Consider the following 15,735-nt stretch of genomic DNA (forward strand, 5'->3'; position numbering starts at 1 on the left):
ATGTGGGTGCTTGTTGTGCACCCTCGGCAGGCACAATTTCAGCTTGCCCACGGCCTCAGCCTTTGCGTGCACCATCAGCATCATGTCCACTTCCCTGTCCCTTGCCACGTGCCTTGCCCATTTTGAATGGAGTTTAATATTTGTCACGTTCCCAAAAATGTCAGGATTATTACTGCAGTAATATTGGTTCATGTCTGATGACCACAATTTTAGGCAGTGGCCTAATAGTGTGGTATTGGTCAGCGACCAAGTGTGAATAGGATTGAACAACACACTACTGGCAGACTTTAAATGGAGTATAATATTTGTCACATCCCCAAAAATGTCAGGGTTATTACCGTAGTAATATTTGATCACCTGAGATGATGGACAAGTTTCTCTACTTCCACAATACAACAATGCAATTCTGTCTGAAGGGCAGACTGTGAGCATAGGGTTTTTTATTAGGGAGCTATAAGGGTTAAAATTTGACCAACGATTTCTCATTTTTCCAACAAAATTTACAAAACAATTTTTTTAGGGACCACATCACATTTGAAGTCATTTTGAGGGGTCTGTATGACAGAAAATACCCAAAAGTGACACCATTCTAAAAACTGCACCCCTCAAGGTGCTCAAAACCACATTCAAGAACTTCATTAACCCTTCAGGTGCTTCACAGGAATTTTTGGAATGTGGAAGAAAAAAATTAACATTTAACTTTTTTCACAAAAATGTTAATTTAGACCCAATTTTTTTTATTTCCACAGGGGTAACAGAAAAAAATGGACCCCAAAATTTGTTGTGCAACTTCCCCTGAGCACGTAGATACCCCATATGTGTGGAAAAAACACTGTTTGGGCGCACGGCAGGGTTCGGAAGGGAAGGAGCGCCATTTGACTTTTTGAATGTAAAATTGAAATAATTAGCGGACGCCATGTTGCATTTGGGGAGCCCCTGATGTGCCTAAACAGTGGAAACTCCCCACAAGTGACACCATCTTGGAAACTAGACCCCTCAAGGAACTTATCTAGCTGTATGGTGAGCACCTTGAATCCCCAGGTGCTTCACAGAAGTTTATAACATTGAGCGGTAAAAATAAAATTTTCACATTTTTTCCACAAAAATGTTTTTCAGCCCCCAATTTTGCATTTTCATAAGAGTAACAGGAGAAATTGCACAATGCAGTTGTCTGTGCAATTTCTCCTGAGTAATCAGATACTCCATATGTGGGGGAAAACCACTGTTTGGACGCATGGCAGAGTTCGGAAGGGAAGAAGCGCCATTTGACTTTTTGATTGTAAAATTTGCTTGAATAATTAGCGGACTCCATGTTGCGTTTGGAGAGCCCCTGATGTGCCTAAACAGTGGAAACCCCCACAAGTGACACCATTTTGGAAACTAGACCCCTCAGGGAACTTATCTAGATGTGTGGCGAGCACCTTGAACCCCCAGGTGCTTTACAGAAGTTTATAATATGGAGCCATGAAAATAAAAAAATCTAACTTTTTCCACAAAAATTATGTTTTAGCCCCTATTTTTTTATTTTAACAAGGGTAAGAGGAGAAAATGGACCCCAAAAACTGTTGTGCAATTTCTCCTGAGTACGCCAATACCCCATATGTGGGGAAAATATAGTGTTTGGGCGCACGGCAGAGTTCAGAAGGGAAGGAGCACTGTGTGATTTTTTGAACGCAAAATTGGCTGGAATCGAGAGCGGACGCCATGTCACATTTGGAGAGCCCCTGATGTGCCTAAATAGTGGAAACCCCCCACAAGTGACCCCATTTTGGAAACTACACCCCTCAAGGATTTTATCAAGGGGTATAATGAACATTTTGAACCCAGAGGTATGACACAGAATTTGATAACATTAGGTCATCATATTGAATAAGTTGTCATTAGTCTTGAGAGCAAGTGCTCGCTACTTGAGTTTGCATCGGGTACACAGGTATGCACCATGTATTGCGGGTGCTCGAGTGACATGCTCGAGTCCCCGCCCCACATGTTTCACGGTTATTAGACACCCAAAAAAAACATGCAGGGATCGCTCGTGCATGGCAGGCAATCCACGCGAGGTTTTTTTGGCCGCAAAGCATATGGGGCAGAGACTCGAGCATGTCACTTAAGCACCCGCGATACTCAGTGCATACCCGAGCACCCGATGCAAACTCAAGTAGTGAGCACTTGCGGTCAACACTAGTCACCATATCGTCATCTTTTTTTTTTTTACTTTTGAAAAAAAATCCCAACCCTAACCCTAGCCCAACCCTAACCCCAAACCCAACCCAAACCCTAGCCCAACCCTAACCCCAACCCTAACCCTAGCCCAACCATAGCCCAACCCTAGCGCTAGCCCTAACACTAGCCCAACCCTAACCCCAACCCTAACCCTAGCCCATCCCTAGCCCAACCCTAACCCTAGCCCAACCCTAACCCTAACCCTAGCACAACCCTAACCCTAGCGGTTATTTTTTACGTCGCTTATCGTGCGGTATAAGTGATTAGACGACTTCATTCTTGGGTTGGTGCGATTACAGTGATACCAGAATCATATCGGGTTTTCATGATTTACAGCTGTCACACACTAAAAGACGCATTTTTTTGTAAAATCTAGTTTTTGCATCGCCATATTTTAAGAGCTATAATTTTTCCATATTTTGGCCGACAGAGTCATGTGACGGCTTGTTTTTTTGCGGGATGAGTTGATATTTTTTATTGGTGCCATTTTCAGGCACGTGACATTTTTTGATCGCTTTCTATTCCGATTTATGGGAGGCAGAATAAACAAAAAACAACAATTAGGAATTGTTTTTTTTATTCTTCGGGTCAGTACATTTACAGTGGTGCCACATTTATATCGTTTTTCTATGTTTTGCCACTTTTACACAATAAAAGCTATTTTATAGAAAAAATTATTTTTTTGCATCGCATTATTCTGAAAGCTATAACTTTTTTATTTTTTGGCTGATGGAGCTGTATGCTTGTTTTTTGCAGGACAAGATGACGTTTTCAGCGGTACCATTTTTATTTACATTCGTCTTTTTGATCGCGTATTATTCCATTTTTTGTTTGGCGGTATAGAATCATAGAATCATACAATCATAGAATGGTAGAGTTGGAAGGGACCTCCTGAGTCATCTGGTCCAACCCCCTGCTCAAAGCAGGATTCACTAGATCATCTCAGACAGATGTCTGTCCAGCCTCTGTTTGAAGACGTCCATTGAAGGGGAACTCACCACCTCTCGTGGCAGCCTGTTCCACTCATTAATCACCCTAACTGTCAAAAAGTTTTTTCTAATATCTAATCTGTGTCTCCTCCCATTTAGTTTCATCCCATTGCTTCTAGTCTTTCCTTGTGCAAATGAGAATAAAGATGATCCTTCTACAATGTGACAGCCCTTGACATATTTGTAGACAGCTATTAAGTCTCCTCTCAGTCTTCTTTTTTGCAAGCTAAACATTCCCAAATCCTGCAACCGTTCCTCATAGGACATGGTTTGCAGACCAGTCACCCTTCTGGTCGCTCTTCTCTGAACTTGCTCCAGTTTGTCTATGTCTTTTTTAAAATGTGGTGCCCAAAACTGTACACAGTATTCCAGATGAGGTCTGACCAAAGAGGAGTAAAGACCGATAATGACTTCACGTGATCTAGACTGTATGCTTCTGTTAATACATCCCAGAATTGTATTTGCCTTTTTTGCTGCTGCATCACACTGTTGACTCATGTTCAGTCTATGATCTATTAGTATACCTAAGTCTTTTTCACATGTACTGTTGCTTAGCTCTATTCCTCCCATTCTGTATATGCTTTTTTCATTTTTATTGCCCAGATGTAGTACTTTGCATTTTTCCCTGTTAAAAACCATTCTGTTGGTTGCTGCCCACTGCTCCAGTTTATTTAGGTCTTTTTGAATCCTCTCTCTCTCTTCTCTAGTATTAGCTATCCCTCCTAGCTTTGTGTCATCAGCAAATTTAATCAGTTTACCCTCAATTCCTTCATCTAAATCATTGATAAAGATGTTGAACAATACAGGTCCCAGGACGGAGCCCTGTGGTACCCCACTTGAGACATTCATCCAGCTGGATGTGAAGCCATTTACAACCACCCTTTGAGTCCGATCACTAAGCCAGGTATGAATCCACCTAACAGTTGCCTGGTCCATTGCATACTTGGTCATTTTTTCAATAAGGATGGTGTGAGATACTTTGTCAAATGCTTTGCTGAAGTCAAGATATACTATATCTACAGCATTTCCCTGATCCACCCAGTCAGTGATTCTGTCATAGAAGGAAATTAAGTTAGTCTGACATGACTTGTTAGTTACAAACCCATGCTGACTCTGGTTAATCACTTCATTCTTATCCATGTACTTACATACATGTTGTTTAATAATTTGTTCAAAGATCTTTCCTGGTATAGAAGTCAGACTCACCGGCCTATAGTTCCCTGGGTCCACCTTCTTCCCCTTTTTGAAGATAGGAACAACATTTGCTCTTCTCCAGTCTTCTGGGACTTCTCCTGTTCTCCAAGAATTTTCAAAGATTATGGAGAGTGGTTCTAAAATTTCTTCTACCATCTCCTTCAGTACTCTGGGGTGTAATTCATCTGGACCTGGAGACTTGAACTCATTTATGTTAGCTAAATATTCCCTCACAATCTTTCTGTTTACAGATAACTTGGATTCCTCTATTCCTTTAAAAGGACAGTGAAGATCAGTTGATGTTACATTTTCTTTCTGAGAGAAAACAGATGCAAAATAGGAATTAAAAAGTTCGGCCTTCTCAACATCCTCTCTTACCATTTCTTCATTTTCATCCTGTAAAAATCCTATAGCATTTTTGACTTTTCTTTTACTTTTGACATACCCCCAAAATCCTTTTTTATTGCTTTTGACATCTCTTGCAAGCCTTAATTCATTGTCAGCTTTAGCTAACCTGATACGTGCCCTACAGGATCTGCAGACTGCATTATAATCTTCTTTAGATATGCCTCCCTCTTTCCATTTAATAAACATTTCTTTCTTTTTAGCATGTGTTTAAGTTCTGTGTTCATCCATCCTGGTTTCCTTAAATGCTTCCCATTCTTCCAACTTTTCGGGATTGTTAACGATTGTGCTTTGAGAATCTCATTTTTAAAAATTTCCCATCCTTCCTGGACATTTTTGTCCGTAAGGACATCCAGCCATTGGATCCCTCCTATTCTCTTTCTGAGTCTCTTAAAATCTGCCTTTCTAAAATCTAACCTTGAAGTTTGAGTCTTCACATGTCTTCCTCCTCTAGTTATCCAAAATTCTATAATAGCATGATCGCTGCCTCCTAGGGTCCCAGCCACCTTTACCTCCTCAACCATTTCCTCCCTGTTTATAAGGATTAGATCCAAAGTAGCAGATCCCCTTGTTTTCTCCCCTACCTTTTGGAAGATAAAGTTGATATGATGATAAAGCATTGTTTTTTGCTTTGTTTTTTATTTATTTTTTTTACCGTGTTCACTATAGAGGTTAACTAGTGGGACAATTTTATAGGTCAGGTCGTTACGGACGCACCGATATTAAATATGTCTACTTTTATTGGTTTTTTTTTGCTTTTTTTTCATAATATTTATTAATGGGTACATTATATTTTTATTTTTGGTGGATTATTTTTTTCAATATTTTTTCAATTTTTTTATTTTTTTTTTCATTTTAAACACTTATTTTTTACTTTTATTCTTTGTCCCACTATGGGACTTTCACTTTTTTTATTCTGATCGCCTGTATAGCATAGGGATAGAGCACCATCCCTCTGCTATATAGGTTGTCAGCGCTGCAGATGCAGAAGATACTTTGGTCATGCACTGCAACATCCGGGAAGCCGCGGCAGACATCGCTGGACGCCGGCAGGAGAGGTGAGTATCCCGATCACCTCCCCTTGCCACCGCAATGCTGTGTTCGACTTCGATCTCAGCATTGCGGGGGTTAATGTGCCGGGAGCGGTGCGGGACCGCTCCCTGCACATAGCATCGGGTGTCAGCTGTGACAATCAGCTGATACGCGGCGGCGATCATGCAAGCACAGCCTGTGTGCGGGCGCGATTGCCTAGACGTACTAATACGTATCAGGCTCTTAAGTCCCAGGGCGCAGATACGTATTAGTATGTCTTGGGCTTTAAAGGGGTTAAAAAGAGCTATGAGTGACCAAAGAAAATGACAGAAACAGACTAGTGATCTAGTGATGAGCGAGTACTAAAATGCTCGGGCACTTGTTGCTCAGGTCGAGCACATTGGAATACTCGGGTGCTCAACCCGAGCAAAGAGTCCAATGTAAGTCTATGGGAAACTCAAGCATTTTCCAGGCGGCTCCCCCCAGAGGTCTGCAGAGGGCCTAAAAATTGTCCAAATCGATGGGAACAATGCTCAAATGACATGGGAACAGCATGGGGAAGACCCCTGGAAGCATCTCTGACTCCCAGATCACTGTTTTAAACAACTGATGCGCCCCCGGGGCAATGGGGTACTCGGCAGCCGGGCCTATGGATGCTGGGGGGATATGTCACAGTGGCTGGCCCGGTCCATGGCCCAGGGCGGTCAACCAAAAAGGGGATTGTAATTTGGATAGAGATAAAAATAAAGTAAATAGTTTGTGACGCCATCTGTGGTACCTGGTAATGATTACCAGCGCTGCTTCAGACCTCCGGGGGTGTTGGGATGGCAGCTGAGGTGTTTCTGCTCCCCACAGGTGGAGCGGGCCCCCGGGGCAGTGTGGAGTTTGGTGGGTGGTGATGTTGGGACTTGTAGTGCAGGCGGGATGGCGCAGCAGGAGTAATTGACAGAGACATGGGATTCGCTTCAATACCTTTACTGGTGTGGATGTCAGGTACGGTCCAGGGTACTCAGTAGGAAGGGTGCACTTCAGGACTTCTCCCCAGTGAGGGGGTATAAGGCTTCCTGGTTCGAGTTTGCCTCTCTGTATGCTCATGGCCAGCCTGCAACTGGGTCTAGTTTATGTGTCATGCTGTTCCTTCACCTGTCGCTCGGTAGTAGGACCTTCTGCTGGCAACCACTATCCCTGGTTGCCGGGGCCTTCGAGGCTCCTGGTCCTGTAATGGGTCTAGCTTCAGGTCTGCCAGGGACTTGTAGTCCTCCTGGAATGCCGGTGATCCCTACTGGGTATAAAGGACCCTGTAGGCGCGGACCCGGTGTCCGGTTCGTATATCGGGGTGAGCCTATGATGCTCCTCTGCCCCCTTAACTCCTCTCTCCTCTCCTCCTTGCCGTTGGCCACACTCGGGGCCCTCAGAACTCAGCAGCAGACATGCTGCTTCTTCGCTGCTCTCAGCGTCAGCACGCTCTCAGACTCTCTGACTCTGTCTGACTGCCTGAACTGCCTGGCTCCACCCTCCATATATATATCCCTAACGGGCTCCCTCTGGTGGTATGAGGTGGAAGGGTGGAGGTGTTTGTATGTAGTGAGGACCTCTTCTGGAGAAGTCCATCCATGCACCCTGGGTCCTGTGGTACCTGTGAACAGCAGGGTGCCACACAACTTTGCCAGAGTATTACACCACTTTTACGGATTCACAATAAAACATACAAAAACGAAACCAAAATGGATTTTCCTGGGAAATATGTTAAGGAACATCCTTTCCAGGGTAATAACTTGTATATAAGGCAAAATAAATAACCAAAAACAAAAATACTCCCCCACACCTTGGGCTATGTTCACACGTAGCGTTTTTGATGAGTTTTTGCACTGCTTTCAACCAAGACAAATGCATTCACCAGGAAATGTCATTTTAACATTTTACAACCTTATCTGGCCATGTGGTGTGTGACACATCATCAGACACATGCAGACAGTGCTGAAAAGACATGGGAACGGCATGGGGAAGACCTCTGGAAGCATCTCTGACTCCCAGGTCACTGCCTAAAAGTGTGCCCATCATAAGTGATCCTTGGCGCATGCGAAGATGCCTCCCGCCGTGCACCTGTCGTTGCAGACTTGCAACAATCACCGTCCACGTCCTTGTCCCAGTGCAGCGTTCAGTTGTCCCTACCCCATTCTTTGGAATGCAAGGGCAAGTATGCAGCCAGCCAACCACCCACCCACAGGCTGCAATACTATACTGCCAAATTTTTGACAGCTGCTTGCACTTGAAATGTGGCCACAAACACGTGGACAGGTGAATGTGGCCAGTGACGGTACACCACAGCCATATTCTTTAGCTTGGTGAAAGGACTTGGGAAACCATATCTACCCAGCTGTCATTTTTCCCAGGAAGTCCTCTAAAGCTGCTTTCACTTGAACTATGGCCTTTTAGGCTCGTGGAGGCGGAAGCTTTTCATAACCTCATGCCGGCGGTGGCCGGGTGTCCATACTCGGTCCCCATCCGCCACTGTTTCTCCCGGTGTCGTCTCCGCCTTCCACAAGCACGGGTCCCACAACATTACCCGTGCACTCCCCAGTGCAGTTACTGGAATGGACCGCCTAACCACAAACACATGGACAGGTGAATGTGGCCAGGGACGGTACAGAGCCAGTCCACAGCATTTTTTGCTGAGAGTTGTATTTCACCATAGCCATATTCTTTAGCTCGGTGAAAGAACTGGCATAGAGGGAAACCATATCTACTCTGGGTGTCATTTCTCCCAGGAAGTCCTCTAAAGCAGCTTTTGCAGAAGCAATGGCAGCCAGTCCAACATCAACTCGCACTTTTCAGTGGTGCTTTGACACACAAATATCTTTCTTTGCGCATTTAATTTCATGACTACAGAGTTGGGCAATGGCCTGATCTGCAATCCGGTTTGAGAAATAACATGCATAAGCACGTCCGATCCACATTAAAAAAACAGCCATAGAGTGTCCGGGAACCTTCCCCCACACTTTTCTTAACCAGGGCTGCTTCTCGGCAGGGTTGGACGGACCCACCAGAAAACCGGAGACTCCTCCGGTGGGCCCTGGCTTCTCCTCCAGGAGAGTTCATAGTGCTGAGGTGAGGCCATGATGATGATAGAGGACACCATCTGCTTAGTTTTCTGTTACTTGGAATGCAAGCGCAAGTATGCAGCCAGCCACCCACAGGCTGCAATACTTAACTGCCAGATTTCTGGGCAGCTGCTTGCACTTGAAATGTGGCCTTTTAGGCTCATGGAGGCGGAAGCTTTTCACAACCTCATGCCTCATGCCTCGTGTCCATACTCGGTCCCCAGACGTCACTATTTCTCCCGGTGTTGTCTCCGCCTTCTACAAGCGTGGGTCCCTGAACATTACTGCTGGTACTTTTCTGTGGGAATTTGCTTGCCTCCTACCAGCCTGGAATATTTCCAGTAAACTATGGTACGACGCCTTGGTATTAGCACTGCCCCCAGTAACAGTAGCGAAGCCATCCCCAATTTCCTTTTCAGGAATTTTATTTGGTAGACTGAGTGGCTGCCCAAATACATTATTTTCTCACAAAGGAGCTGAAGATAGAGTGGCAGTAGGTGCAAGCTTCTCCAGCCTGTTAGATATTAGAGGGTGAACGGCAGCACATTGGATCAGTGGTTAGCACTGAAGACTTGCAGCACTGGGATCCTGGGTTCAAATCCCAGCAAGGACAACATCTGCAAGGATTTTGTATGTTCTCCCCGTGTTTGCGTGGGTTTCCACCTCAGTAAAAAAGCAGCCATAGAGTGTCCGGGAACCTTCCCACACACTTTTCTTAGCCAGGACTGCTTCTTGGCAGGGTTGGACAGTCCCACCAGAGAATCCTCTGGTGTGCCCTGGCTTCTACATCAGGAGAGTTCAAGATAGCGCTAACTTTGCAGCTGCTATGGGGCTCTTTAGCGGGGGAGAAAGGTGAGCCCTCAGAATCAAATCCTCTGGTGGGCACAATGTTTTTCAATCTGAAACAGCTTTTCAGTGGGAGTTGTATTTCACCACAGCCATATTCTTTAGCTCAGTGAAAGGATTGGCATAGAGGGAAACCGTATCTACTCCGGCTGTCATTTCTCCATCACCAGGTTCCGCCCATTGTCACACATGACCATGCCTGGCTGTATGTTCAGCGGTGAGAGCCACAGATCAAGCTGCTATGTTACAGCTTTCAACAACTCTGCAGCACTGGGCTTTGTCACCTAAGCATTAAGCATGTTATCTTCAGCACAGCCTGTTGCCGCTTGGCCAAGGAAGTGCTGCAGTGTTTTCAGCTTGTGACTGATGTGGTCATTTCGGAGATGGAGGAGGAGGTGCAGGAGCTGAACAATGTGATTACATTGAGGTTACATTGGCAACTCTGCTTTTATACTAAAGAAAGATCCTGCTGTTCTTTGTTTTTTTTACGTTATTTTTTAAGACAAATTCATTCACCGGGAAATGTCACTTTAACATTTTACAACCTTATCTGGCAATGTGGTGTGTGACACATCATCAGACACATCCTGTTTCATTGATGATGGAGGGACTCTGAAAGACACATAGAGCAGGGCCACAGTAATGAGTACGACATGTTCCAATTAGAAAGGAGAGAGTCTGCTATACAGTTATAGGGTATGCAGTGAGTCCAACGGCTGACCAAATTTAGGAAAAACCCCACTAAGAAATTAAAGACACATAGAGCAGGGCCACAGTAATGACAAATTCACATTAGAAAGGAGAGGGTCTGCTATACAGTTATAGGGTATGCAGAGAGTCCAACGGCTGACCAAATTTAGGAAAAACCCCACTAACAATTTAAAGACACCTGGAGCAGGGCCACAGTAAGGACAAATTCCCATTAGAAAGGAGAGAGTCTGCTATACAGTTATAGGGTATGCAGTGGATCTAACGGCTGACCAAATTTAAGAAAAACCCCACTAAGAATTGAAAGACACATACAGCAGGGCCACAGTAACAAGTACGACATGTTCTCATTAGAAAGGAGAGGGTCTGCTATACAGTTATAGGGTATGCGGAGAGTCCAACGGCTGACCAAATTTAGGAAAACCCCACTAACAATTTAAAGACACCGGGAGCAGGGCCACAGTAACGACAAATTCCCATTAGAAAGGAGAGAGTCTGCTATATAATTATAGGGTATGCAGTGAATCTAACGGCTGACCAATTTTAGGAAAAACCCCACTAAGAATTTAAAGACACATAGAGCAGGGCCACAGTAAAGACATATTCCCATTAGAAAGGAGAGAGTCTGCTATACAGTTATAGGGTAGGCAGTGAGTCTAGCGGCTGAACAAATTTAGGAAAAACCTCACTAAGAATTTAAAGACACATAGAGCAGGGCCACAGTAACAAGTACGACATGTTCCCATTAGAAAGGATGTGGTCTGCTATACAGTTATAGGGTATGCAGTGAGTCCAACGGCTGACCAAATTTAGGAAAAACCCCACTAAGAATTTAAAGACACATAGAGCAGGGCCACAGTAACGACGAATTCCTATTATAAAGGAGAGAGTCTGCTATACAGTTATAGGGTATGCAGTGAGTCTAACGGCTGACCAAATTTAGGAAAAACCCCACTAATAATTTAAAGACACATACAGCAGGGCCACAGTAACAAGTATGACATGTTCCCATTAGAAAGGAGAGGGTCTGCTATACAGTTATAGGGTATGCAGTGAGTCCAATGGCTGACCAAATTTAGGAAAACCCCCACTATGAATTTAAAGAGACATAGAGTAGGGCCATAGTAACGCAAATTCCCATTAGAAAGGAGAGAGTCTCCCATATTGTTGGCCTATGCAATGAATGCAAACGTTGCCAAAAATTTGGAGGCACTTCAATGCCCCTTGGAAGAGACGTGGAGGAGGGCCTCATAAAAAAATGCTCCCATTAGAAAGGAGCGGGCTTCCTATACTTGTAATGCCCATGCACTAAGTGTATGGGCTGACAAACATTTACCCCTCGGGGGTATAGATGAACATACTGTATAATTTTTTTTTTTACGGGCTTCATAAACACCCTTTATAAAAATGGTGTGGGTGCTGCATCAGAGACTACGGTCACCCTGCTGATATGGTGGTGGAGGATGAGGAGAAGGAGGAGGACAAGAGCAAATAGCCAAAATCAGGTACCGTATACCCATGTCTGGGTGTGAAAAGGTGCTTGGGAATACACCTCCGAAGAAAAGACACTGGATTTGAGTTTAGGTTACGCTGCTATCATTCGGTGGTGTTGAGAAGTCTGGCCCAATCCAGCCCTTGTTCATTTTAATAAGCGTCAGCCTGTCAGCATTTTCAGTTGACAGGCGGATGTGCTTATCAGTTATAATTCCACCAGCGGCACTAAAAACCCGCTCTGATAAAACACTGGTGGCAGGGCAAGCCAGGACCTCCAAGGCATAGAGAGCCAGTTCATTCCACGTATCCAGCTTGGATACCCAATAATTATAAGGCACAGCGGAATCACGGAGGACATTGGTACGGTCGGCAAGGTACTCCCTCAGCATCTTCCCAAACTTTGCACTCCTTGTGAGAGTACACCGCGCCTCAGGGCCTGTGCGATGGGAGGGTCTGAGAAAACTGTCCCAGAACTTGACAGTGTTCCCCTGCCTCTGCTAGATTGAAGTTGTGTCTCTCTCGCCTGTACTCCTTGGTTGTCCAACGAAGTGTGCCCTCTGCCGCCAGTGTTTTCAGATGGGAATTTTTTTAATAGTTCCGCAACAAGGGCCTTCTGGTACAGCCCCATTTTTGTAGACCTGTCCTCCTCAGGAATAAGAGATATAAAGTTCTCCTTGTAGCGTGGGTCTAGAAGTGTCACCAACCAGTAATGACTGTCACCCAAAATTTTGAGAACGCGAGGGTCATGGGAAAGGCTACTATAGCACCCCATAACATTTATTATTTCATAGCAGTGCCCACCTCCTTGTTAAGGTCATGGGAAAGGCAGCGTAACATAAACTCAGTCATGCGTGCCAGACTACTAACAGGAAAAACTTCCATGTCCTCACCAAGAGGATGACTGACCATGCTCTCCTCCTCCTCCTCCTCTCCTCTGGCCATCCACGCTGAACAGATCGTATGACAGTTGTGCAGGTAGTACCGTCTATAGTGCATGAAACTAGCTCTTGTCCTTCCTCCTCCTCTTCTTCCTCATTGTCACCCAATCCATGTTGGGATGAGATGAGGCTGGGCTGTGTGTAATCACCCTGTATGGTTCCTTACTCCATCTCATCGTGCTCCGCCTGCAATGCATCCTCTTTGATTGTGAGCAGAGAGTGTTTCAGAAGACAGAGAAGTGGGATGGTGACGCTAATTATAGCATCATCGCCACTCACCATCTTGGTGGAGTCCTCAAAGTTTCGGAGGATGGTACATATGTCTGACATCCATGTCCACTCCTGAGGTCTTATGTGTGGAGTCTGAACTGAATACCGACGGCCTTGTTGATGCTGGTACTCAACAACTGCCCTCTTCTGCTCACAAATCCTTCCCAACATCTGCAGTGTAGAGTTCCAATGTGTGGGGACATCACACACCAGTCTGTGAGCAGGAAGCTGCAAATGCTGCTGAAACACGGCAAGGGCGCCGGAAGCTGTAGCTGGCTTTCTAAAATGGGCACACAGGCAGCGTACTTTAACAAGTAGAACCGGCAGCTCCGGGTAGGATTTGAGAAACCGCTGAACCACGAGGTTAAGCACATGGGCCAGGCATGGTACGTGTGTGAGCTCGCCTCACCTCAGAGCCACCACCAGGTTCCGGCCATTGTCACACACAACCATGCCTGGCTGTAGGTTCAGCGGTGTGAGCCACAGATCTCCCTGCTCTTTCAGAGCTGTCCACAACTCTTCAGCATTGTGCGGTTTGTCACCTAAGCATATTAGCTTCAGCACAGCCTGTTGCCGCTTGGCCAAGGCAGTGCTGCAGTGCTTCCAGCTTGTGACTGATGGAGGCTGAAGAGGAGGAGGAGGTTGAGGAGGATGAGGTGCAGGAGCTGTATACCGTGGGGGCAACCCTGATTGACCTAGGGCCCGCAATCCTTGGCGTCGAGAGGACGTGTTCCGTCCCAAGGTCCGACTGGGTCCCGGCTTCCACTATGTTAACCCAGTGTGCCATCAGCGAGATGTACCATCCCTGCCCACAAGCACTTGTCCACGTGTCCGTGGATAGGTGAACATTCCCGGTAACTGCATTGTTGAGGGCACGGATAATGTTTTGGGACACGTGCTTGTGTAATGCGGGGACGGCACACCGGGAGAAATAATGGCAGCTGGGGACCGAGTACTGAGGGATGGCCGCCGCCATCAGGTTGCGGAATGCTTTCGTCTCCACGAGCCTAAAAGGCAACATTTCAAGTGCAAGCAGTCGTGAAATGTGAGAATTTAGTGGTGCGGCATGTGGGGCATTGGCTGCATATTTGCGCTTTCGTTCCAAGGACTGAGGTATAGACAACAGAAAGCTGCACTGGGACAAGGACATGGACGTGCTTCCTGATGCTGCTACTTGAGAGTGCGCAACGACAGGTGCAGGGCAGGAGGCTTCTTCGCATGCACACCATGGACAGGGGATTGGCTTGCATGCACAACAGTGGAAGAAGCAATGGTGCCACCTGCAGACACTGTTCCTGGACCCTGGGGTTCGGCCCACAAAGTCGGGTGCTTTGCTGCCATGTGCCTGATCATGCTGGTGGTGGTCAGGCTGGTAGTCTTGCCACCCCTGCTGATGCTGACCTGGCAGGTGGTGCAAATGGCCTTTTTGGGGTTATTGGCAGAGTCTTTAAAAAACAACCAGACTCGGGAAGACCTAACAGATGTTCTGGCAAGTTCCTTCGTGTTGGTGTTACGGGGAACGGTTGCCTGCCTTCGGTCTGCAGCCACCACACTGCTTCTTCCTGTCTGTTGGGGTGCTCTGCCTCTCTCCCCCTGTGTGCTGCTGTCCTCGCTCTGCATGTCCTCCTGCCAGGTTGGGTCAGTTACTATATCATCCACCACCTCGTCTTCCACTTCCGCACCCTGGTCCTCCTCCTTACTTTCTGGCCATTGTGTCTCATCATCGTCCACCTCTTGTGACACTTTCCCACCGTCGCCTTTGTGTGACCGTGGCTGCTCAAATATTTGGGCATCGCTACACGCGATCTCCTCTTGCCCCGCTTAAAGAGGACCGGGCGAGAGGCCCGAATCTATAAATGGAAAAGTGAACAGCTCTTCAGAGTGTCCAAGTGTGGGATCAGTTGTCTCTGGGTACTTGACATGGTGGGAGGAAGGAGGATGAGGGTGAGGAATATGCGGTCCAGACTCACAGCTACTGAGACTTGACCGTGTGGAAGACAGGGTGTTGGTGGTGGTGGTGGCAAAGTGACTGGAAGCTTTATCCGCTATCCAACAAACAATCTTTTGACACTGCTCTGGGTTCAATAGTGATGTGCTGCGGTCCCCTAGGAATTGGGACAGGAAGGTTGGGCGAGAAGAAGTGGGTGTTTGTTGTGGCACAATTTCAGCTTGCCCACGGCCTTGTCCTCTGCATGCACCATCACCATCACGTCCAGTTCCCCGTCCCTTGCCACGTGCCTTGCCCATTTTAAATGGAGGACAGTATCTTCCACGCTCACTACAAATGACTGAGTTTGGAGCGAACTTATATGTGATCGGTGTGACGGAGAAAACAGAGTTTTAAATACCTGGCCTGTAGGTAAGTAGTTTGAACAGCAAACTGCCGTGAACTGCTTCACTGACACACTGAAAGAAATTTTTAATGGAGGCCAGAATTGGCAGTATTTTCTGGCAACGTATATGTGATCCGTGTGATGGAGAAAACAGGGTTTTAAGTACCTGGCCTGTAGGTAAGTAGTTTGAACAGCAAACTGCTGT

The sequence above is a fragment of the Phyllobates terribilis genome, unplaced genomic scaffold (genome assembly GCF_046119375.1).
Source record: "Phyllobates terribilis strain yellow unplaced genomic scaffold, ASM4611937v1 Scaffold_5__5_contigs__length_657084704, whole genome shotgun sequence".
In the NCBI taxonomy this organism is placed as follows: domain Eukaryota; kingdom Metazoa; phylum Chordata; class Amphibia; order Anura; family Dendrobatidae; genus Phyllobates; species Phyllobates terribilis.